Source organism: Cydia splendana, chromosome 6, assembly GCF_910591565.1.
Source record: "Cydia splendana chromosome 6, ilCydSple1.2, whole genome shotgun sequence".
Taxonomy (NCBI): domain Eukaryota; kingdom Metazoa; phylum Arthropoda; class Insecta; order Lepidoptera; family Tortricidae; genus Cydia; species Cydia splendana.
In genome coordinates, this window is record NC_085965.1 from 3,417,207 (window position 1) to 3,445,066 (window position 27,860).

The following is a 27,860-nucleotide window of genomic DNA, read 5'->3' on the forward strand; positions in this document are numbered from 1 at the left end:
GCAAAAAGAATAGATAGTATAGAGGGGTCCTGTCATTGTAAATTTTGTAGTCACTGTAAATTTACTGCCATCTATCGACACACGACTAAAACTCAAAATGAAAACGTATAAAGTTATCAAAAAATGTATATATATGGATAAATGATTTTATTATTTTTATATCATTTTGATCCATGTTCATTCACTGATATCTATGTGTTAAAATTGTTAAATATGAAACGGTGTCGTCACGCCATCTAGCCGAGGATAGGCTAAAGGTGTGTGCGCCACCTATTCGAGAATGACTTTTACTGGAATTCCGAGGCACGTTTTTTCCTTAGACTTTATTCGTCTTATACGAAGTTACATATGTCTTTGCTTTTAGTATGGAAATCAGTCACATAATTTTATCACGAAAATTGACAGTGCTGCAGCAGTAACGTTGCAACAGAGTAATGCTGCTGCAGTAGTCATATATTAGAAAGTGATAAAAAACGCGAGCGAAGCGAGCGCGAAAATATTTCGATATAAAACGCAATTTGACAGACAGTTGTACATTTTTACTTTTAGTATGGAAATCAGTCACATCATTTTATCACGAAAATTGACAGTGCTACAGCAATAACGTTGCAACAGAGTAATGCTGTTGCAGTCGCCATATCTTAGAAAGTAATAGAAAACGCGAGCGAAGCGAGCGCGAAAATTTTTCGATATAAAAACCCAATTTGATAGACAGTTAGACAGTTGTACATTTTTAGGGTTCCGTACCCAAAGGGTAAAACGGGACCCTATTACTAAGACTTCACTGTCCGTCCGTCCGTCCGTCCGTCCGTCCGTCCGTCTGTCACCAGGCTGTATCTCACGAACCGTGATAGCTAGACAGTTGAAATTTTCACAGATGATGTATTTCTGTTGCCGCTATAACAACAAATACTAAAAACAGAATAAAATAAAGATTTAAATGGGGCTCCCATACAACAAACGTGATTTTTGACCAAAGTTAAGCAACGTCGGGAGTGGTCAGTACTTGGATGGGTGACCGTTTTTTGTTTGTTTTTTTTTTTTTCTTTTTTTTTTGCAATATGGTACGGAACCCTTCGTGCGCGAGTCCGACTCGCACTTGCCCGGTTTTTTACTTTTAGTATGGAAGTCAGTCACATCATTTTATCACGAAAATTGACAGTGCTGCAGCTGCAACGTTGCAACAGAGTAATGCTGCTGCAGTCGCCATATCTTAGAAAGTTATTGAAAACGCGAGCGAAGCGAGCGCGAACATTTTTCGATATATATATTAATTTATTAAATCAACATAATTATTCAATTATTTTTGTTGATATCCGTGTCTTCTAAACTTAGAGTTAATTTGGCAAAATCTGTCCTCGGTGGCTTATTCATGTCACAACGTATTAAATTCAGCTCCATCTGTTAGTTTACCAGGGTACTCAATAGTGGTAGCACATATTTGAAAAAAGTTTGCCCCTCCTTCCTAAGTAGCGCCATAAGATTCAGGGGCAAACTTAAGTCAATCAAGTTTTGTGGCTACCCCCCCTTTTAGGGGTTGAATTTTTATAGCCTATAACCTGGCCGGGGATTTTCTCGACAGATTTGTAAAGTTTTCATCAAAATCCGTTGAGCCGTTTTCACGTGATGCGCGTTCAAATAAACAGACAAACAGATAAACAGATAAACAGACAAACAGACAAAAATTCTAAAAACTTTTGGAACGTGTTCTGTTATCGATTCTAAGTATCCCCAGCCAACTTTTTTTCAAATATCTTTCATGTACAGACTTTCGACCGTCTTCAGCTTTATTATATGTATAGATAAATACTCTTTTAGGAAAACGTAAAATGAAATTCAGTGTTACCAGGTTAAGAAAAAGTGAAGCTAATGACATACAGTGGAACCACGATAACTCGAACTTCGTTAACACGAAATAAACTGCTATTCCCTTCCCTTCAAAGGCCAAACCCTCCAAGTATCTACAGGGTTGGGCAGATTAAGTGTCCTAGTTTTGTACTGCCATTTTACTTAAATATAGCGCAACTTTTTTTAACTATTTTATTTTTTATTAATCGAGAATTTATGCGTCGTTATGATTTCTAGACGTCAGCTTGATATCTATTGTTTTTATATTGTTATCAACATAGACGCGGAACGCCAGCTCGTTGTAAATTTATACAAGCTAAAATTCCGAACGTGCAAGATATTATTTTTTCCGACGAAAAGATGTTTCAATTGCAAGATAGCCACAATCACCAAATTATCGCGTTTACGGTGCTTCATTAAGGGATATTCCAGTAGACAAATTAGCCGTACAGCGGTTTCAAAGCGTTCGTCGGCTGTCATGGTATGGGGTGCCATATCACCTAGGGGCAATCTACCACTGCTGTTCATTGACCGGGGAGTAAAAATTAACTACGACTATTATATTCAGAACGTGTTGCAGGGTCATATGCTAGAAAATATCCGAAAGTTGTTTGGGGATGACTATTATTGCTTTCAACAAGACAGTGCCCCGTCTCACAAAGCTAAACGTACACAAGATTGATGTCGAACAAATTTGATAGATTTTATACCGTGGCAAGAATGGCTTGCATCTTCACCAGACTTGAATCCGTTGGACTTTTCTATATGGGGATATATGCTCAGCAGGATTGGCAGCACACAGGGAATGGATTTAAATTCATTCAATCATCGGTTGGTCAAGATATGTGACGATATACCAGATGAGGTAGTGCGTGCCGCGTGCAACTCATTCTATGGTAGAATGCGTAAAGTTATACAGGTTAAAGGAGATCGATTTGAGCTAATGAATTAATTTTGTAAATATAGAGTATGCTTAAAATAAAAACAAGTTTAATATACAGATTTGAAGCTTTGTTTTAATTTTATGGTTATTAAAACTAGGACACTTAATCTGCCCAACCCTGTATATATCGAAATATTTAACCTCAATCAATTAAAAACAAAAAGACTGTGCCTACTCGTACATTCCGTGTTTATATTATTAACTCTCTAATATGAATTTTTAATTTGTTTTGCCTCTGTAACTCGGAACCTAAGCCTAACCGATACCTATACAAAAATAACACCTAAAGAACGAAAGCTAACACGAACTATTTGGCATTTCCCTTAAGATTCGTCTTACCGAGGTTCCACTGTATTTCCTTTTGCGCCGGTAAAAACCTAAATATTATCACGTGGATCTATCAAAAACACGCGCAAAAACTGAACCGTTGCAAGACAAACTGGAGCACACCGCAGCAAAAAAATAAATTGACTGGTTCAATTAAGCTGTGTAGACAGGCAACTGCAATTACATCTTGCATAAGAAAGCGTGCCAAAATATCTGATCAAATCTTATTTGTAGAATTTAACTAACTTTTCTGCATAAAAATACCAGGACAACTTTCTTGCAGAAATTTAAAAATGTTACATAATTATTATGAGTTTAATTACTTAGATATGTTTACACTTTTGCACCTTACCCCTTTGCAATAAGGCGAAATGTAAACAAATCTTTGACGTCGACTGTAGATGTACAACATGTATGTTTTTTTATGTTTCGATGTAAGTAGACTAACACAATATGGATTTTAAAATCTGATATAAACAATTTTTTTTACTGTGTATTTTTTCTTTGTCATTTACAAGGGCTTCACTTTTACTGGTACTTCAAATTCGATTATTTTAATTTATTATATCTGAAAACAACTACATATAACGTCTCGGAAAAAAGGTGCCACAAGGCCGTTGTCGATATCATCCATTTATAATTACTTAATCTTATTTGATTATAGGGAATACAGCCCTTTTTGCTCGAAATTAACACAAAAAGCAGGTCTAAATTATATACTTACCCTATTCATTATTTACGACAGTTAAGAGTCCACAAAACGAGAAAACTTTAAAAGTAAGTAAAAGTGCAACCGTAACATTAATATGAATTTGAACAAAACTGTTGGCTGATAAAACTCTGGCCCTACATTAGTCCCTTGAGGGATCCTGGTGTATTATTCCTAACACTACTAAGCAAATGCGATCGTTCACCCAGTCGAACGCTTACCCCAAATCCTAAAAACCTTGCGTAATCAAAGGTTGCCTATTTACTGGTTGAACTGCGACAAAGGCTCGCCAACACTCGGAAAGCTACATGAACACGGAGCCTCATTCCCAACTTTGCCCCATAAAAGTTAAAGGGCACATTAGGGCAAGCAATAAGCGAACAAGCCTGAATTGGAGTGAGGCTAGTCCAAGTCTCCGATCTATTTACGAGGAGTACAGCCCTAATTAACGTTCTTAATCCACCTTAGAATATACGTAGTGTTGTTTAAATGTACCCTGGTAGTACAGTTTTATCGACTTTGCTATAAATAAAGTAAAAATAATTTTACTTAACATGTTTTAGAAAGAAATGTCACCCGTCAGAAGGCTTTGATAACGGCCTTGTTGCGAATGAAATAATATCTTTTATGTCAAGATTTGAGTGTCCTCAATTTCTGATTTGTTGACAAAGTAAAGAATACTCTCGGATACGTACCTGTAACAAAAAGAAAGTAAATTTTATACAGTGCCCAAAGTCGATATAATGTCAGTCAATTATGGGAATCATATACGTTTTATAACTCTATGAAATCGAAATGTTTTATAATTTGTAATAGAATTACTTTAGGAAATAGAACACCTTCATATCTTCAAGTGCGAAATGAACTCACTTTGAGGTTTTTCAGTATGAATTTCTTCAGTACTTGTAACATATGCAGGTGGACATATTTTTTTTAAAGATGAGCAGCGCTTATAAATTTGTAAAACCATAATAATTATTTAATAAAAGGCGGGTGACGTTTTGTCACAATTTGTTATAAGCTCATATAATATTGTCATATTTAGAATTAACCCCACGCTTTTTATTCATGTAAAAACCTGACAAAGTAACAGATGAGAAATGTCCTGTACAATATCGCCTGACTACATTCGTTAACAAAAAATATGATTATAAATTCAGTTTCGATAGCAGCGCCGTGCTCCCGACGTTGATGGATGGATCACGTCGCTCGTTTCTTGCAGGTGCAAACTGGGGTATTATTGTTTCGAGGAGGGAGTCATTCGCGCCCTTTGTGTTTATTGATTGGAGTCCATTTGTGCTGACTTTTGTTTTCTTAATTGGTGATATTAATACAGTCATCTGTTTGGGCAATTAGTTGTTTTGGTTAACCAGTTTGTGTTATATTATTAAAGTTCATTTTATTTTTAGTATATATTCTACAAAAAATAGACGTTTTAATTTATAGAGATTTAAATGTTAGAATTTTTGATTTAAACTTTTTGTTAGGCCAAGCAACTAGAGTTAGACCAAGAAAAGTCTGCGACAATTTTGATAGCATACGCACTGCAATTGTTATTTATACGTCATAATTTCACAGAAGTTTGACGTTAAAAATAACACTTGCACTGCGTGTGCTATCGAAACCGTTGCAGTTTTGTCTTGATCTAACTCTACCTGTAAAATAAGTAATTTCGTAGAAAATTTTAAATCCCATCGAGCCTTTGAACCTATTTCGCCCTCATAGACCCACCTTGCATAACATTTTTACCAAATCTGTGGCTCTATCCTAGAGGTACACCCGCAAAAATTTTTACCTACATAATTTCATAAAAATCGCTTGATATAAAATCCATTACCACAAATCGACCTGCCTGTTTCACCTTAATTTCACCAAAATTTTACCTTCCATTCAATCCGTGATATTATGCTCATTCGAAATTCAAACCCTCATATCGTGAATTTTATTTTCAATTCAACTAGCCAAAACACATTTCCAACTTGTCGAACATTTCAAACAGAATGTTAATTCAAACGGTTGAAAATCTGGTTTTGCGTTCTGCAATTAGGAATGTGATAGCCGGTTATTTTCCTTTCTGGGATGATTGTTGGTTATGAATTTCAACGCGATAATGTTTGAGATGCATATTTTAACATTTTGAACAGTGCTCATTGGAATCTTGTTATGAAGAACTTTATACAGATAATTTAGAATAAAATTAGGTGGGAGTACTTTTTGATAATATTTTCGACGTATGAAGGCTTGTTGGTCTGTCCCTCAGTCTGACCAATTTTACTTTTATTCGTATTTTTATTCTTTAAACAATTTTTGGATGAGTCGTTTAAAAGATACCTTTATTTTATAATAGGCCTAATTTATCCTAACAACCACTGCAAACCAACAATTGCAAATATATCTACGTGACACCTACCTGCCATCCACACCGTTTACCTACAATTCGTAAACCTTATTGAAAATATGTTTATGAGTTTACAAGTTTACAACTTAAAATGGAATGGCCCGTGTTACTAGTTACAAAATGTTTTCTATCGTCATCATCACGATGTCTTGTCACGTCGTAGCTTGACTTACAACAAGGCCGCAAGTGCCAACATAAAGGAGGTATCCTATAGCCAGGCCACATTGCGGTGCACTTTCAAAGCAAGTGTCGAAACCGGCGCGCTGCGGTCAGATGTAGGTTTCCCGCAAGATAGCAGGCTAGGGTTAAACTATACTTAGGTATAACTGTAACAGCTAGACATTATTAGAGACAATTATTAACTTTGCTATGAAATATAGGATTATTTATATCATAAATGTTATCTTGATTAAACTAATTTAACCAGATAGTTGAAATACATAGTTAGAGGTATTAAATGACGATACCTATCAAATTTTCGAATTGTATCTACTTGTCTAATTAGCATTATCCACAATAAATAATTTAGTTATACTACCTAGCCATTGGCTAAGAGTCCATGAAATTCGATACCCACCGGCTTTTCTATATTGTGACATAATTATTATTGTATCGTACATTTCTCGAAATTAGGCAAGCTACTTACTCCGTAAAAATACTCCGAAATTCCAAACAAATGTGTCTGACGTCCCACTCTACTTCTATACCTACAGGCCAATTCTAGTTTTAGTTATTAAAGCTGTTTCCAATATGATACTGTAGGGCTATGATGGTCAGCTCTTTATCATTTGTCACCATGCCTGTCACGTTCTAACAAATACGTAAGTGCGAAAGTGACGCATGGCATGACAGGTGATAAAAATGCAACCATGATACCGCTGCAGATCTGTCAACGTCAAGTGACGTTTTTGGTTGAAGAAATAGCACGTTTGGCACTGACAGATCAGTGTCATATCATTATCATATTGGGATGAGATCTAATAAAACTCGAATTGGCTTGCTAGAGACTGTCATGTGTCCTATGTGCATGAGAGTGGCGATGGTTATGGGACTGAAATGCGTCAATGGAATATCTATACGTCATTATTATCTACTCTGTGAGTCTGTGCAGTCACTGACCGCCTTGAAGCAGCTAATTATCGGCAAACCCAGTTATTATCCTTTATATATCACCCACAAGATAACACTGCACAAAGCGCCACAGACAAATAGCAAGCAATTAATAACGATATAGCTACGAAAGATGAATCGCAGTCTCAAACACGCTGAGAGGTAATAAAGATGAAATAAACGCAGAACTCCGAAAAGCTCAAGAAAATAAATTTTCATATAACTGTAACACATGTTTGAGCGCCTCGGGGAAGTCAAGGGTTGTCATATAGAGAGATTTATAATAAACGTTGGGTAATAAGCTAGTATAAAAATATTTTTATATTAGAGCGTTATTTTAATTTATGTTCTTACACTTATTGTTTCTATGTATATTTCGCATGCGATTCCATCCGCGTCGTTGTAAAAAAAAAACAACGTGTTGCACTCCGGGAGTGCCGACAGAAGTGAAAACTCAATGACTAGTCCAAAATGTCTGTAGCACTATTAGTCTGTTCGAGAAACGGAAAACGGTGAAAAATAGAGATAATACTCCTAAAAATACGTGTTTCTTAAATATTAATAATTTATGAGATATTAGGGAAATAAAAAATATCTACTATTTCCCCCCTTTTTTTGTTTATAATTTTTGATATTTTTAGTATGCTAATACACGCTTCGAATACATTTTTCTAGACATCATTACGAATCTAATGAGGTATCACACGTATTTTTAGGAGTAGTATCTCTATTTTTTACCGTTTTCCGTTGAAAAAATTTAGTTCCGAAATTGCTGGCCAGTGAGTTTAAATTAATAGCGTTAATTGTTCAAAATTCGAATAGAAATTGTAAAGTTACCTTGCAAACCTCGCATCTAAATATATTTGGTTATGATATTTTGAGTTTTATTCCCCAGTACTAGAGTTCACTTTTATTAGCGATTTCATCAAGATGTAGCTTTATTGAATTATATTAGAGTGATATAAAGTTATGTAACTGTGAGATCCTCATATTTCAGCCCGCACAAGATTAGAACATTGAGCTTTTTTGCAGTTTTAAATAATTGACCAGTACGTCTACCATCAGTTTTTACATTGACAGATACGCTCACGTCTACGTAAATTACTTTCTATGCATCTCGCTCGTACTCGCATATTAGTGCAAGCGAGATGTACAGAAAGTAAATTACGTAGACGTGAGCGTTATGTCAATGTCAAAACTGATGGTAGAGGCTCTGATTATGATACGTTATGACTAAAGTTCTTTGGTGAATAACATTGTCCGTCACACATGACGTCAGCGCGTTACGCGTTACGCTGTCTCGAGTTTATCATTTTTTCCCCACCTCAAAAAGTGCTCAGGGCCCCTAAAGAAGTTTTCACTTCAAAATAAACTTCCTATCTTAACGGAGCTCTGCAGCATTTGAAGAATTTAATTGTATGTATGCTAAATTCATGGCTTTCAACCATTTGGGGTATACCTACTCATAAGTAGGTAGATATATTTGTTTTCCCTGAACTATTAAATATTATTTATTTACTGAAGCACAATAGAGCAATTACTTACGTATTTGATTTAGGATGATATTATTCTGCATTCGATTTGAAGTCATATTGTTGATATACACTATCAGCCATATTCGAACTTTAAGATACGTGAAAGTGACGTTTTTGTTTGTAGAAACTTTACTTTTGACACTTGTTTGACACTGACATAACCGATCCATAATTATCGTTTCCATATCTATTATTTGACGTATCTTAAATTTCGAATATGGCTGTATGACGCAATTAGATACCAGTAGAGGATATATTTCCCACAATTTGAACATTAACTTTTTTTATAGGGTAAAATACTATGACTTTAAATAGCATACAACCCAATATGGACCCCGCATAAACATGTCCCCTGTCAACCCGACACACGGCATGCTTCACAAATCTCCGGAGAAAGTCATACAATTTTCATCCGGCGGGTCGGGAAGTGCCGCAGGTGTGTCCAAACCAGTCTGTCACATGTCCGTTCACACCATGTTCCAAGCGCATGCTAGCGACTAAACTACTAAGACCTCAAGAATCATACAAACTACACGTAAGAAGAGACCAGATAACACTGGTCCAATGGGAACAGCACTGGAAACTGGTCACGACGGATTTTTGCACATTTCACTCTCGTATGGCTTTCACTGCTCGGCCGGTTCTACATCAATAACATTATAATCGCTAATTTATTAGTCGTTAAATAAATTACTTGTGATTATGGCTTTTCTATAGTATACTTCATCTGATGATTGTTTTATAGACAATTATTAACCTTTGCGGTCTGTCATTTCACACTTCTTGTAATTGCTTCATAATAATGACATTAAAAACTTAGGCAGTTAAGTTTTATTACATCTATTTTTAGTAATATTCTTAAAACATCGTAAATATTCAACCAGGTACTATCCAGTGGGGTAACTGGGGATAGATGGGATAACTTTAGAGAATAGTTTTTGACTATGAACTAATCTAGCTAGTTGCTGAACAATTTACTCTTAGACTGGTAAATGCTGATTCAAAGATTGTAAAAACCGGGCAAGTGCGAGTCGGACTCGCGCCCGAAGGGTTCCGTACCATAATGAAAAAAAAAAACGGAAAAAAAAATGCAAAAAAAAAACGGTCACCCATCCAAGTACTGACCACGCCCGACGTTGCTTAACTTTGGTCAAAAATCACGTTTGTTGTATGGGAGCCCCATTTAAATCTTTATTTTATTCTGTTTTTAGTATTTGTTGTTATAGCGGCAACAGAAATACATCATCTGTGAAAATTTCAACTGTCTAGCTATCACGGTTCGTGAGATACAGCCAGGTGACAGACAGACGGACGGACGGACGGACGGACAGCGAAGTCTTAGTAATAGGGTCCCGTTTTACCTTTTGGGTACGGAACCCTAAAAAGTACACTTCTGTCAGCCACACCACGTTGAAAGGATTGGGGAATATTTCCTGTCTAATGTTAGCAGTTACCCCATTTGAGAGAACCTATTTACTGATACCCCATTGAAAACTTTATGTGAAACAAGACAAAATCCAAAACGACTTATGCGTTTTTGTAAACAACTTTATCCCTCAAGTATCTATCCCTAAAAAAGCTAATGAGACAAAAGACTGATTTGATGATTGTTGTACAGAGTACGCCGGTGTTAACACGAGATGAGTCGAAATGCTCCGAAAGCTTTCAACTAAAGTAGGCCGAGCTAATGTTTTGCCCATTATGAACTCTCCGCAGCTCCGCGAAAAAATATAAATTAAAACACCGCCGACGCGCCGAAATCCGCGCCTTCCTTTCCAGAAATATTATCTAGTGTATCGTTGAGGATTTTAATGTGTTGAATTTTAAAAGCAGAGCTATTTAGCACGTTAATGAGTACAGTTGCTAAGTATTTAGTTAAAAGCAAAGTTGGAGGCGGCGGTGATTAAGCGATATAGGTGAGTCTCCGCCTTGTGCTCGGTTACGGGCCATTGCCCACCCTCAGGTGCTAAAGGCGTTAATACGATTAAGAGGTCTCCGATGGGCCCTCACAATAACACCCGATATATTCTCGCTGCCTCTCTCTTATCACACTTCGGCACAATTTCCTCAATTACCGGGATCAAGGAGAAGTAATGAAATGAAAGTAATCATTATCTTATTCGTTTCTTTCGTCGCCAGAGGCCGCTTTAAATAAAGCATTAAAAGACTGCTATGGATTATCACACAATTTATTCAGGTGCTTAATTTGAGCGGCTATCCCACTTCGAGCACAATTTATTTTTATTTCACTTAATGGAGCCCCTGGACCGTAGAGATTTACCTTCAATTTTCATTTTAAAATGCTTCCTTTGTGAATCAAATTTTTTGTCTTACGGCTTGAAAGGAAATGGGAAATCCGTTTTATGCTAGCAGTTTACCTGATGTTAGCTATTTTGATTGGGTGATGTATAAGAGTGCGCACGCATCTTATCCCCTTATTCATAAAACTTGACGGGCCTTATTTAGTAAAATTATGTTTTATCCCTTTGTTACAAATACATAAGTCAAAATTACTAATAAGGACAAACGATTATTAGCTAATTGAAATTTGTAGCGCGTTTATGAATAAAGGGTTAAAGTATTCCGTCACGATAACTTTCTCGAATGCACGCAACTCACCGCCTACCTATGTACGTCAAAGTTGTAACAAGTTGCACGCGTGGAAACGGACAGAAGCCGGCGATGGCTTGTCATACATCGCAGAAACTTTCAACAATTATGGAACTGCAAATCCGTATTTAAATTGAGCACACATTTGGGCGCATTAAAGTCCGATCATGGCCTGGGAGAGCGCACATACGCTGCGCTGAATGGTTGGCAGTCCAATCGAAACTTTTGATTAAAATCAAGCAAACCACCCACTGCTCGCTGAATCCGACTGAGTGCTGATATATCTTTATTTGAGCCGTTATGTGTGATATTGGGGATCTATGATTGGAATTCCATGTTTACACAATCGATTGACCTCCACGTGTTCACGTTTTCCAGTTAAAATAATTAAAAACGATATAGTGCACTCGTTATATGGATAAACTAGCTACCGGTCCAAAATCCGTCTTGCATTTCAAATCAATTTGTTCCGGCAATTTATATTGGCGCATTTACTAGTTTGATTTGATTGTGGATAACCTTCTTTTTGTGAAGAAGTCGTGACTGGCAGCTTATTTTACAATAGAAATGGCAGCAATACCTAACCACGATCAGATTTAGTAATACTATTTATTGGAATCAGTGTAGCTTAAAAAACTACATTTACAAAAGAACTGGCTTAATTAATGTACTTAATCGAAATGTTGTAATCATTTCTGTTAATTACATTTCTCGTGAAACAACCATCAGTCTATATTTATTTAAAAGTAGGTACCTACTTATTTCCTAGCCTACACTGAAAAAAAAACCTGGTACTGGTAACCAGAATCTGGTTAGCTGTACTATATTGTCTTGTTGTATATGTGACGACAGGACACTTTGTAAACATAACCAGACCATTCTTGTTAAATTAAATTTGTTAATTCTATGAAGTGTATAGTAGTGGGTATAAGACTTTTAGTAAACCCAACTAGCCGGTCTGTTAATGGTTACTAAATAATACAGTAACATATACGTTCCTGTCCTGTTGTTATAACAAGGTATTCAGTATATGTAACTGAACGATTTGTGCGGTGTACTGGTTTTATATTGTTCACGTTACCAGAACGCACTGTGCTAATGGGGCTTCTAAGCGAGCCATAATTATGTTCACTGCAATATGTGGCCGGCAACTATTGGTGTCCTCTTACTCACATGTTAGAGAGGGACACTAATAGTTGCCGGCCACATATTGCAGTGAACATATGGCCCGTTTAGAAGTCCCTTCAGCACAGTGGGTTCTGGTTACGTGAACAATATATAACCAGTACACTGCTCTTCTAGTAAATACAGACAAGTTTTACACACTTATTTTTTTTTATTTTATTGATCAAATAAGCAACACAGCATTACAGTAAAACCAAAGCACTGTGACACTACAAAAGAAAAAAACATTTTGTCTCCACAAAGAAAACAATAGACACAAAAATGACATACAAATTAAACATTGGATTTGGGCGACGACGTAACAGCGTGGCTCCGTAGCGTCGTCTGACTCGGCGTAGGATTCGGCAGGTTGCCCCGGAACCGCCGAAACACCACACCCTTCGGCCAGAAGTCCGCGCTTGCGATGGTGTCCTGCAGAGGCCGCGGCACGCGCACTACAAATGAACTGAAGTGCACATAGTGACGCGACTGTAGCTGGTGCGCCCTCAGCGTGTAGCCAGTCTTCCGGCGGACGTACTCCACCACCTCGTCGGCCCCGGCGGAGTAATGCAGGCGAGACACCTAGAGCGCCTTACTCGGTGTCGCAACTCGTAGGCCAGAATTAACCGGCTCCGCAGTGCCACACAGAGTTTTACGAGGCGCCCTGCGCGCCTTGCGTTTCCTTTCCACCAGTTTGAATCCCTCCTTATCCACATCGGTGCGGGAGGACTTTTCCTTAATCGGAGCCCGCACATTTCACTGTGTCAGCAACACGCAAACAACACGCACTTATACTATTCACTTGTACTAGTTTACAATAAAATTATGGACAGGATCTACGTAAATAAAACATCGACCGGCCGGAACGTAAGACGCTGGCGTAATGGCTGCCGTTCTGTGAATTGCGCAATTCCTTTCTCCGCCCCCCGCCACCCGCGCAAACACCGTGGTGTTGGCACAACTGTTTGATTCGTTCAGACTACAATGCATTATAGTAACCACAACATAATAACTTGTAACGTGTACACTCGTATCTTTATTTTTACATATCGATAGTTAGTGTTACGATGCATATATTAAATGAGACAAACGTTTAATATTTACAACACTTGCATCTTTACATATACAACGAAATTGTAAGCAGTACTAAATTGCATTTAACTAGAATTAAACAGTGATGTTTAAAAAACAAGTTTTACACGATACAACATTTTTTGTTATTACTACCGAATTTTAGTAGGTATAACTATATTTTTAATTACTATACGTTCTGGTAGTATTGTAGAAAATTATTTTTTTCGGTGTAGTAGGTAGGTAACCGGCAAAAAGATAACGCATTATATCTTTTAGTCGAAGAAGTGAAAAGATATAGAACCAAAGGGAGCTCTTGATCGCAATCTGCCCAATGGGTCGTTCTCTCATTTCGTGCAAATCGGTGATGTTCTCTCGATTTGTAAATTTTCTTTTAAATGGTAAATTTTTGGGTTTTCATGCATTGTGGATTCATTTATTGACACTTTTATGCTAAAGGCACCTTCGTAACCTTATTCCTTTTCATTTAATAAGACTGGTGGTAATGAACTACGCGCTGGTAATGAAATGGGCATGGATGGTAATTTTATCAGTGGAGGGTAATGAAACAAACTTATGAAATCGCAATAAAAAAACTTTAGTTAATGAAAATTAACACCATTAATATAATGAACAACATTAAAATCACGTGTCTTAAGCGCTGTGCAGACGATCAAGCCGACTTAACAAATACTCCGGCTTGACAATCGCGACTTATGATTTACCACCTAGCTTGTAGCGATTGTCAAGCACAATTTACGTGATTGAAGACGTATTTCGTATTGTTTATTTATTTAATGATTACACAGCACTACATCAGTCTTGTCACCAACACACTGAGAAACTACATACTTTAATTTAAAATTAACATCCAAATACACTCGACTGCCAATCCATCCACCGTAGCTCCATAAACTCGCAAAATCTCAAGCACTCATGAGTTAACAGGAGATGCACCAGGAGAAGCCTAAGGGTTATATTTCTAATGTCTGGTACAAAAAGTCTTACAAGCCTCTCTACTAGTTCAAGGCAGCCAGAGTCTCCACGAAAAGCCCAACAAGCTAAAAGTAGTAGGCTTAAGTTGTGCCTCACCTCCAAAGAAATGAAGCCCAGGGTTCCTAAAATAAATATTTTTAGGTAATACATCCTAAGGAAATTCTTTTGGACCTTTTCCAATAGTAGAATGTACGTTGACTCGTAAGGGATCCAGGCTAATGCTGACGCCTCCAACTTGCTTCTGACCAGAACATTGTAAAAAACTTTTATGGGGCAAGGGTCATGGAATTCTCTGACAATGCGAGTGACAAAGCCTAATCTACTGAAGCTACAGTACCAAGTGCTTTGATATGGTCGTGAAATGTTAGCCGCGTATCGAATATGACCGCAAGATCCTTTACTGAGACGACTCTTGAGCATGTGTAGGAAATAGGGCTTGATTAAAACTACACACTTGACACTTAGCCGCATTGAAAGTCAGTTTGTTACCCCGACTCCATTGGAACAGAGATGATGAAACATCCTCCTGCAGCAACTTACAATCCTCCTCCTTCTCAACTCAATATACCAATTTAAGATCGTCGGCGTAGAGTAGACAACGAGCGTTATGGATAACCGAGGGCAGGTCATTGACCATTATTCCAAATAGGAAAGGCCCCAAGATTGAATCTTGGCTGTCACCAGAACGAGTATGGTACGGATCTGGTACGAAGTAGCCATGCTGGTCGTTGCGTGCTGCGGTTTATCACGCAGATAACTGGCAAAAATGTTAAGCAAATGTGGATTGAACCCAATAGCGTCTAGTTTGTGTAGGAATACATCGTTACCCACACGATTGAAGGCTTTTCGGAAATCATAATACAGGATGTCTATCAGGATACCCATATCCAGATGCTCTGAGATGATGTCACTGTCAACCAAGGTCAGGTTAGTTTTCACAGACCGTTTCACTCTGAAACCATGCTGAGTGTTGCACAGGAATAATGGTTTCACTTGTTTCGACAACGTGCCATGGAGTATGGACTCAAACAGCTTTGCTAAAGCTGAAAGAAAAGAATACCTGACTTTGGGTCGGTCTTACCCGTGAAATCTTCCAATGGTGATGAATGATGATATGTACTTGTGGAGAGTAGGTACCAGATTAAGCATGGAGTGTATTGGACCATTCAAATGCTCTAAACACCCCTTTAAGATATATGCAGGTACCTAAGTAGTCTGGACCAACAGTATAGAAGCCCGAAAAACTTACTTTGGTGTTAAGACCCCTTATGCAGGTACCTAAGTAGTCTGGACCAACAGCATAGAAGCCCGAAAAACTTACTTTGGTGTTAAGACCCCTTACATTTTGGTAAATTAGATCCAGTGAAGGTTTCAAATCAGGATTCCGAACTAAGTATTACTGGTTGGTTTTTGTCTGACTCCCATTGACGTTGGATTTACGAAATGACCACGATTATCGGGCTACATAGTTGGAAATAAACAGGATTCATACATTGTCGAGGGTACTCCAATTTTGAAAGTCTTGGAGTCCCCTTTGAGCTTAAGTTCATCGACAGTGCACCATGAATAACAGCAGATATGCCCGTATGTCCTCCGATCCTCAAGCTATATTCCACAGATGGATGAACTTGCGATGGTCCACCGCCCTGAGAGGGATTTTACACCGCTTTTTACTGCTGGTATCAGTTTCCTGAGATTTATCACGCACGGATTGGGAATTGTCGCTTTTGACGGCGGAGGCACTATTATTGCTTATCGGCCTGTGTTTATGTTTCTGTAGTTTCTGCCCTTTATTCCAAACATTTGCCCCGTTCTCTACCTTATCGTCGACAGGTATCAGATGATTCCAACTCACTTAGTCTCTTAGTAACGTGTCAAATTTCTCAGCACAGTCCTTGAGTGCGGTCTGGTATTATATATAGAGCGGCCATAGAGCGGCAGATTATGTTAATCTACTGCGCTCTAGTTAAATCCAAAAAATCACCAGTTGGGCTCCCCTATATATTATTACATAGTTTTAAATGCTTATACCAACATTCTATTTATAATAACTTAACCCTCTTTCCATTAAATGCACTGCCTGATATACATTATCATTACCTTCTAAATTCGTTCATTACCTTCCCTGGCAAAATTGGAAGGAAAAGAAATGAATGAAACAGATATGAATGAAGTTTTGGAAGTTTTCGTCGCCTAGGTCGGTTGATATCAGACCTTGATTTCGCAGAATAAGCCACACGAAAGGCAACCCTAAAACACATCAATTAGGTATAATTTTAATAATGTACAATTGGTACTTACTGGATAAATCACTAGATGGCGATGAAGATTTATCTGAACCACACTCCTTCCCGACACGAGAGAACGTAGGTATTTTCGTCAAAAGCAACATACGGACGACCGCTGTGGTAGCACGCGGCCAACTGATTTAGCGATGTTACGATTCGACTCCACAAATCGGTTCAAACCGATTTAGGTCTGAAGTCGACTAAATCGACTCGAGTGTTCCGTAAATCGACTTAAGATACGATCACCCGCTCTAAGCGCACCCTTTCCGATTTGTTGCTGCGTCACTTTCGTCGGACATATTGAGGCATAAAATGTACACGAATCGACTTCAAACCACGAAGAAAAATGTTGGCATGCACTTTGCCGTCATTATTGAGTCGAGTCAAGTCAAAACTTGGTATCTACAGGTAAAGTAAAATGAAACTTATGGTTCAAGTAGTAAGGTTCAATTTCGCATAGGCTTAAAGAGATCGATTTGGCGGTTTACTTGGATCGGTTTGCCAGTTTTGCGCCGCGTCGATTTGCTAACTGAACGAATTCGCGGCAATGACTCACGGAATCGCACGAGACCGCACGCTCTTTCCAGCTTGCTCGTATAGTGCTTTCCCGTTTTATCTTTAGCAATTAATGACATTTTGATCTACCGCGCAACGGAAAGTAAAAAAATATTACAAAAGTTTTAAGTCAAAAGTTTTTGCTGTCGTGTTATTCTACGAATTCTAAGGGTCGAACAAACCGTAAAATTTACAATTCGATTTCTTCAACTCAAAACCAAGCGACTACGGAGCGGTTTGAACTACTGATAATTAAAAAATAGAAGTTAAATCGACTTGGCCAAATCGGTTTGCAAACCGATTTGGGTTTAAATCGGAGTCGACTTATTCGGTTTGAAAATTTTTCGATTTGACCCATCACTAAACTGATTGACGAACAATGTGTTGTATCCGCGGGAAGTGCTATATACCCTTGCTATATAGCAAAATATAGCTAATCCATTTCTCGCGTCGGTAATGAAGAAATTGCTTGGACCATCACTTATAAGGCTGTATAGTTTTATTGTTAATTTCTTAGCGTATAATATTATAGGATATAAAACATAACTAAATTACTTGTTTACTGAACCAACAACAAGTTTTCTATTTTTAGTATCTTAAGGTTCAAATGGAGGTCAAAGTTTAACTTCACGCGTTACATGCAGAGAGGAATGAAAATAGTGGGGGTTAATTGTAAATATAAAGAAAATAACCACCTTTTTAGAATTGTTCATGGCGGGCCAATATACTTTAGGTCCTATGTTACAACCTTGCAAAACACCATCACATTTTTGGTAAATTGCAAATAATACCGATTTGCACGAAATGCGAGAATGACCCCCTTACATTCGTCAAGTCAAAGAATGAGGGCCACTGGGAGGCCTCGACGTTCACTTATCATTTGTCTGAGAAAAAAAATATTAAACTTCAACGAGAAAGATTTATGGCTATTTAAATCTATTCCGAATTAAGGGGCCTCTCTTTGTTTATTAATATTCATTGCTCATTGCAAAGAGGGGTCCCAATTATCAAAGGTGTCAGGTTAAGGGTTCCGACGTCAAAATGCCACATGCAAAAATCATTTAAACACACGCCCCAAGGGTTTAATCGGATTACGAGGGGAAGTAGGGGAGCAGCGGATAGATGGAGCCGTGTATGTGGTCGGTGCGAGCGCCACGCTTGGCTGGCGAGCGTGGCGAGACGCAGCGTGGCCCGCCGGTGTGCCACGCCATGTTCGGACCCGACATGCACTCGCCGGGCTATGATGCGGAAATTCCATTAACGATCTCGAATTTACTGCTGCCCGGCTTCCGGGCTTCATCGATTTTATATTTAGAAATTAGTATCATATTTTCCTTAACAGATTATGAAACCATTGAGGGCACGAAATGCATTTAGTAAATTTTAACGCAAAATGGACTAGGTATATCTTTAGAAATTATAAGGTATAAATTTATGATTAATGAAGATATTTAACAATTCGCAATACATTTTCAGCCTATTTCATATTATTATGAAATTGAAATGCGTTGACAGCGCAGAAATAATGAGAGTATATTTACTCCGTATATTTTTATAAACTTAGTTTAAATAATGCCTTGTATCAAACCAAATGGTAAATAGGAAAGTAGCATATTTTTTTCAAATAATGTAATTTTAGGCTTAAGCGTACCGCACGAAGTAGCAATTTATTCGATGATGTTGTGCGTCACATTGAAATAAAACGCGAGCTACTAAAAAGACATAATTAAGACGCTGAATAATGATGCCTCAAAACAAAGCTTGTCCCAATTTCAAAAGGAAATACCGGCTTTTATCTGTCTTCATTTTCCCTGGCTTCCTCTTTCCTGTTTAACGTATCTTTGCTTTTGCTTTGCTTCGCGGAGGCATTTGAAAAATACTAGTGAAAAGCAGCTGTCGGCTTACGTACCCGTTACTTCTTTTCAGTGGCACCTTTTAAAAGTTTTATAAGCTGTTTTGTGAGCAAAATACTTTTGCTGGCGTAGATTGTAACGTACTTGCTGGTACAGTCGCTAACAGATATATCGGAGCGGCCGGGGTGCTCAAAAATATCTGAACACTCTAACGCGTTGACAATAGAGGCGTGTTCAGATATTTGTGAGCACCTTGCCCGCTCCGATATATATGGCAACTGTACAAGACAAGTACAGGAATAATAATTGATTTTCAAGGAGTGATAAATTACCTAATGGAAGCTTGGAGGGGTTTACCCCCTTATTCATAAAACTTTACGGGCCTGATTTAGTTAAATTATGTTGTATCCCTTTCTTACACATACATAAGTCAAAGACAGATAAACGTTTGTAGCGCGTTTATGAATAAGGAGGTTAGTCTAAGTTGCGTAATTCAGATGCTCAAAGTTTCTGTATCCTCGTAAGAGCCAAGCCAATTTATGCGCTTTTGAATTAGGAACTTTCTTTTATTTCTAAAGGGCTACTTGCACCATCCCACTAACCCGAGGTTACGCGGTTAAACCGTTAACCCAGTGTCAAATTGTACTGGTAACCGTGGTAACTCCAGGTTTAACCGGATAACCCCGTGTTAGTGGGATGGTGCAAGTTCGCTTAAGAGTTCATAACTCGAATTTAATTTGTACCTGGACAAGTACGCGGGGACTACGAGAGTACTTATAATACTGTGTAGGAGACTTTACATGCTTGTTACGTAACATTGGTGATGCTTAAATATTAAACACATTGATTGCAAATGAGAACAAAGGAGACATAATGGTGATTGTATATTAGAATGGGTACATCATAATTGTAAATATGAATACCTATCTCTGTCAACGTCCTCGCGAAAACTAGCTACTTTTACATTAAGCCTACTGGCATCAACTACGGTAAGTAGTACTATTAGTTATTCTGTGCATCAACTGCTGTCAATCTGTCATACACTTTCGCAATCCGCGGATATACTAATAGTACTACTTACCGTAGTTGATGCCAGCAGGCTTAATGTAAAAGTAGCTAGTTTTAGGTAGGTATTATTGATACACCCCAGAATTCTTGAAAACATAAACACCAATGACGGCAATGGTCCATTATAATTACATATACATATTAATCTGTGTCGGATCAGAAACACGGAACTACGCTCCAGAACTAGAGTTGTAGATGTAGGCGTCAAGACCGCTAAGCTTAAGTGGGACTGGGCTGGACATGTCTGCCGCATGCACCCAGAAAGGTGGGCCAAAATGGTTACTGAGTGGGACCCACGGAACACAATAGACGGTGCAGGCCGGAGTTTAGGCAGACCGAAAAGGAGATGGCGGGACGACTTGGACGCATTCTACCCCAAATGGTGGGAAAATGCCGATGACAGGGTCGAGTGGAAAAAACGAGGGGAGGCCTTTGCCCAGCAGTGGGACACCAAAGTAGGCTAGGGAAAAAAAAAAATTAATCTGTAATCTGTCTATTACAACATGCTTTTCAACGAGAAGAAAGGAGTTTCATCAAAGGCGTTTTATTAGTCAAGTCCCAAAATAATTATTAGGAACACATACTTGTTTAGCGCCACTTGCACCATCCCACTAACTCGGGGTTAACTGGTTAAACCGTTAATCCAGTGTAAAATTGTACTGGTAACCATGGTAACTCCAGGTTTAACCCGTTAACCCCGGGTTTGTCTACTTGATAAAAAAATGTTTAATATACCAGATGTTTTAGGGTTTCGTGGCCATAATGGCCCGCACGGCACCTAATTTACCTACACGTTATGTCCCATGTCACAATGAGATCAAATTGACATCAATTTGTGAATTCGAATCGGCCTGAATGCCGTGAGAGGTGTTTTCGCATTACGTTACTTATTGCCCCTTTCAGACAGTGACATCTTATATCAATTTTGGCGACCTTTACCTCCGCAGCCGTACTTACTAAAACGATATGCCATTTTCAGCTTTATTCGTAACTAGCGACTGGCCCCGGCTTCGCACGGGTTAACAAATTATACACTTAAACCTTCTTAAAGAATCACTCTATTAATAGGTGAAAACCGCATGAAAATTCGTGCAGTAGTTTTTGAGTTTATCGCGAAAATACAAACAAACACACAAACAGACAGACGCGGCGGGGAACTTTGTTTTATAAGGTGTAGTGATCGAATATGATATGATGCAGAATTATTAAAGTATATTTGAATTTTGTATATTATTTTGTATATATCTATTGTCGACCATTTGGGTAATTGCGAGAGCATTGCCTTACGCAACAAAAATACGTAGATAACTCATTACAAATTATCGCGCCGACAATTTGCCTATCGTATGATGAAGATGAATTATGACCCGACCGTGACCTGAGACGTGGATATATATGCCACTATAGTTATGCGTTATGCAATGCGGCAAAGGGGAAAGGTCGCAAATGTGAATTACAATCGTAGCGAGTGGTTCAAATATTGGAACCTTAGGTGTTATGGGAATACATATTAACTCACATTTATAGACGGGTCTATCGCGAATAATCGAATAATAATGGTATGGGAATAATAGAATTTAATCGATTTTTTTTTTATTTTTTTTTTAGTGCATAAGGAAGACTCCAAAACATGTCGTGCGAGTGAAAAATACGTGAGTCTAAACCGTAAAATTATTTTAATGTTGGTATGGGAATATTTATATTTCTAAAGTGAATTTACCGCCTCAGCAATGACAGAAAAATGTAAAACATTACAAAAATATATATTTCTATAACTTATGTTTTTCATTCAAAATAATAGCGAAAAAGTGCATTCTACTAGTTGGCGTACTTATAATGCAAATTAAAATAAACGTTGAATTACCTCTAAAGGATAAAATGGACACTTTTAGGTACACTGGATGGATATCCGTCTTCTCTCTCGTCTCAAAGCGTGTCATAAAACAATTAAAATAATATGACGTGCATTCGAAGATTATTTTTCAACTTTGTACCATAGTAGGCACAAGTATACCTACGTATTCGTACTTTCCATAGTACATTAAACGATTTATTTCTAGGTAGCAGAGACATACGAGTTTCCAAATGTACTAAGCGCCATCTAGCGCTCATCTAGCGTAAGTATGTTTCATTTATTTCGTGAAGAGGTCATAATGTTCACATCTATTAGGTAACAAAAGGACCAGGTCGCGTTCTGAAAGCTTGCCCTCCTTCGGCTAATGTTGAACCAATATAACGAGCAAAGGCCTCTCTGTCGCACTTGTTAATTCGTACGTAAGTGTGACATGAGGCAACACGTCGAACGTGATTCGCGGTAGGCCCTCTGAGTTTACGAGGTTTAGCCTTAAGATTGCATATTCCATAGCATGTCCAAAAATGTCTACATATCATATAGTAATGTTAGTGTAGCCAAACGCTCGAGGTGATTAATTCAGTCGCCTTAAGCATAGGGGAGACTAGGATCACTTGATCCTGGGGGAGACTTGGTCACCTAAATTATAATGCAATCATTCTGGATCTCAAGTTCACGTTACACTGGTTGCTCAAGAAATCTAGGTATTCTCCACACACAGGTATAAAAGGCTCAGAAATGAGTCTATAAAGTCTGCGTCGACCCAGACTTTTACTTTTTTCAGCATTTATCTCAAGAGACTGCTGAAGGTTAACTTTTAATGGAAAAAAATGCTTTAAGTCGTATCACAAGTCCCGACGGATGTAATGTATCTTTGTCGGGGCATATTTTTTAGAACTTTTCCATAATGTACTTTGACACGGGCCGTGCGCGCTAAGTCATATACCTAGCAAAGTGTGTCACGTTTGGGCTCCTTTATCGAGTGTGTAAAGGGGCCCACTGATTAACAGTCCGCCGGACGGTATCGGCCTGTCAGTTGTTCGGAACTGTCAAAATTTTGTTCTAACTGACAGGCCGATACCGTCCGGCGGACTGTTAATCAGTGGGCACCTTAAAAGGAAAACTCAGATACGCCTGCGGGCGCAGCATGGTTCCATTTTTATCACTGTCACTATGCCCGTCACTTTCGCACTTACATACTTGTTAGGACGGGACAGGCATGGTGACAAGCGATAAAAATGCAACCGTGCTACCGCCGCTGCAAACAATACGAGTACCTACTACAAACCCTAAGGGCCACTTGCACCATTTACTAACCCGGGGTTAACTGGTTAAAACTGGAGTTACCATGGTTACCAGTACAATTTGACACTGGGTTAACGGTTTAACGGGTTAACCCCGGGTTAGTGGAATGGTGCAAGTGGGCCTAAGGCGTTTATCCTTTTCGACGTCAACGACGGATATATTCGAACCGCAGGTACAACGCCAAAGACGGGTTAATCCGTCACAGACCACAGAGCAACATGGACCTACGTGCATATGCATAAAGTTCAATTTCAGTTATGAAATATTCATGTATTGTATAGCCTTACAAATAAACAATATATAACTTACGTATTATTTTCTTATTTATTTTAACAATAGTCGTAACAATTACCTGAAACAAAATAGGATAACACGTTATAGTAAGAAATTCCACACATAAAACAAAACAAATACTTTTCTGTCTCAATGACGTATGTACAGTCAGCAGCAGATGTTGCAAAGCGAGCGAGGTGTTCTAAATTAACAATAAAGTCGCGTGAAGATCATTTTGAACACCTCGCCCGCTTAGCAACTATTGCGGCAGACTGTATATTCGTCATATGTTTACAAAATTAAGGCACATACCAACACAATACTTGCGACTAAACAATTTTTTTACACATGTTGAATAAAAACCCAGCAGACTGGAATAACCCGCTCAGGTTTTCACAACAACGATCACATGTCAAAACATAAAAGTTACGTTACTTTGTGATTTATCGGTGTTACAAAAAGAAGAGGAAACTCGGAGAAGACGGGATAAGGGGCAAAACGGATATTTACCTTACCTCAAAGAGTAACCCATCAAAACTATGTTTTTATCACGAAAACATGTCTAATTTTATTTATTTATTTCACCTTTATTGCATAAAATAAAACACGTTGCATAAAAGGCGAACTTAATTCCATAAGGCATTAGCTACCAGTTAACCTTTGGGAAAAGCAAATAATATGTAGTAGGCGGCGCATAATCATGTTGAATTTTAATTTAATTTATATTTTATATAGGTACCTAAGTACGTAGGTATGACGAGCAAGATTCTAAACAGAAGTATATTTTCAGATTTATTGAGGCAAAGCGTTAAAACCCGCGCGATGGTCATATCTTCCGTCGCAAATTTCGCGCGGCGCTCCATATCTTTTCTTACCTTATTTCTTGGCTTTAGAGACCCTCTTAAGTACCCCATCTTACCCAATCTCCCCTCCAAGGCATACGTAAAAACTCAAAGCTTTATTCGTCAACATCAATGATAAAATGTTAGCAAACAATGTCACGGCAAATATGAACGGAATTCAAAGGCGCAGAGGCAATTCGTGACTTACCGAATTACGGATCGCAAGATCAAAACGATAGTCTAGAGCATTATTACATTTATTATAATCTCTATTTATTTACAAACTGTACAAATAGTACTTGTCTGTAATCCTCTTAGATGAATAGTAATAGGTATTTCATATAAACTTACCTAATATATTATGGCTTATTATTAACCGGGCAACTAAAATATTAAACACGAACTTTCACTGGGCATATAATAATATAATTTGGCTGTGCATTAATATTTTAGCACCAATAAATTTATATTAGCCTCAAATTTAAGCATCATATTATTAAAAAACTGGCAGCAAAATCAAGCCACCCAAAAAAATTATAGGGAACTTGAATTGATAGGTTGGCGTCTAAAATAATAAGTTGGCAACTAATATAGTAAGGCGATCATAAAATTTGGTTGTTTATATATTATGTACATATACAGAATACCTATATACATAAGCTTTAAATACTCCATTTTTAAATAATTTAAATTTAAACATATGCATACCTAGTACTTTAAATTGACAAATTTCCTAATCCACAAAACACCCCAAATTGATTTACCAATTCCCTACTATACTTGCTATACTTATAGTCGAAATTCCTAATCATGAAACACCTAATGGCCATTATACCATTAGGTCTTTAAATTTTTAATTACTACTATTACTAAAAAAGATAGGTGCGATGACGAGCGAAGCGAGGAGGAGCGTGTTAGGTTGACCGTGTAGTGACCAAACAAAATATTTTAAAAGAACTTCATCTTTAAATTAATAGATAGTCGTTTTCTTTTTAAAATGTGCTTCATAAATAGTCGCCAATATAATAATTCAGTTGCCAAATAAATATTTGGTACCTGCCTAATAATAAACAAAATCTGTGACGACATTAAAATACAACTCATATTGATATATTTTAAGGCTCCGTTTTTGTTGCCAAACTATTAATTTTAGTACCCATTTCTATTATTTTAAACTACCCAAATTCGATTAATTAGTTGACCGGTTAAATACGTGCCATATATTATTACTTATTAGACATGTAGCAGACATACAGACATGTAAAGAACTGAATTTGTATATATTGACATCTTATTTATAATTCGTGTTTTATCAAATAAACGATTATCTTATTCTATGAAGACGATTGGGATTAAGGTATATGTAGTTCTTCCACTTATTTCAGTCGGTTGAAGAATTTGTGCGGCGATTTTATAGTTGAAGGTAGCTGAGGATTTGACGCTTCAAATGCTAAATGTATAAAGTTACTGTTTTATAAATAAATTATGCGAAATCCAGCCGGTTTATGCTGGTGGATGGTAAAGGTAACGTTTCTGCCGACACGATAGGTATCGCCCCAGTGGGAGTAAAAGGGTTAAATCTACTCAAAATATATTTTTAAATCCGAATCGCCGTTAGATCTTGCACATTTCCGATTTGTCACGGCATGGTCGCGGCGAAGAAAGTCCGCGCTCGATTACGTCGAGGAGAAAACTGATTTTCACGGTCAAGTGCAGTCGGCTGCTTGAATTATGTCCCAGTATATTAATCGTAATTACATATTATGCGTTGTTTCGCATGTCACTTAAAACCAGGGCGCAAATTAACTTATTTGTTGAGAAATAAGAAGACCCTTAGGTACATCCATAGACTAGGAATCCTCTAGACGGAGTTTAGAGCAATTATTTCATGAAACCGATGCTGCCAAAAATACTGGGGTGCGGGGGACTAGGTGAGCGAGGTCCCGTGCCGTGATTGGTCCGTTCAAAGACACGGACGTCACACAAAGACACTTTCGACTCGAAAATGGAGTAAAACTACGTATATTGTGGCAGAGGGGGTAGAGCTACTATGCTCCGCCTGGAGGATGTCTTGTCTGTGGGTACATCACTATTCTTACTAGGAGATAATTATGTGTTAAAGTCTAACCCCCTTATTCATAAACGCGCTACAAACCTCAATCAGCTAATAATCATTTGTCTGTATCTGTCATTTTGACTGATGTATTTGTAAGAGAGGGATAAAACATAATTTAACTAAATCAGGCCCGTAAAGTTTTTGAATAAGGGGGTAAAAATTTGAGCTTCCTTTCCAGTTTTGTTACCGTTTTACGTAAAGGTATATACTTTCTATGACATTAATCTAATGGAATATATTGTGGTAAACAAACGCACAGTCAGCAGCAAAAGAAGCTAAGCAAGTGAGATTTACAAAGTGACACTGTAAACTCTTATTGAGTTTTATTCTGTAAATTTCGAGCTCGTCCACTTAGCAATTTTTGCGGGCTGAATTTTTTTTGTGTCACTCATATTTAAAACTAATTTTGCTCGCAACTTTATTGACGTAGAATAATTATTTTTGTCATAAACAGTATCGTACATCCCAGGGACTCAAACTATCTTATTACCGAATTTCATCTAAATCGATTCAGTGGTTAAAGTGTGTTGCGTACAGAATAGACACACAGACAGACGGAATTACTTTTGCATTTATAATATTAGTATTTAAATTCTTGGTATAAACAAAATCGTCCTCGCATAATATTGCATCTAATATCCAGAGGTATATAATATCTACGACGGACAATTAAACTGCCCAGCTGCGGCCCGTAACGGTTTTACCTTCACTCCCACACTTTCCTATCTCACTCATCTAAGCTATTGTAAATCGAATTCTATTACGCGAACAATAAAGTTTACATTTAAAGAGCAAACTGAAGTGTGATCAGAGTTTGTAAAAGTTACAGAAATCCCGCGTTCTAACGGTCCCTTGTCTCGACGCCTGTCATTACGCAGCCGTGAATAGAATTTAATAAACACGAAATAAAAGAATACACATTAATTGACAGGAATATAATCAATATTGTGACGGCGCCATTTTTTACGTTGAATAAGTAATCATTGAGCTGCGAGAA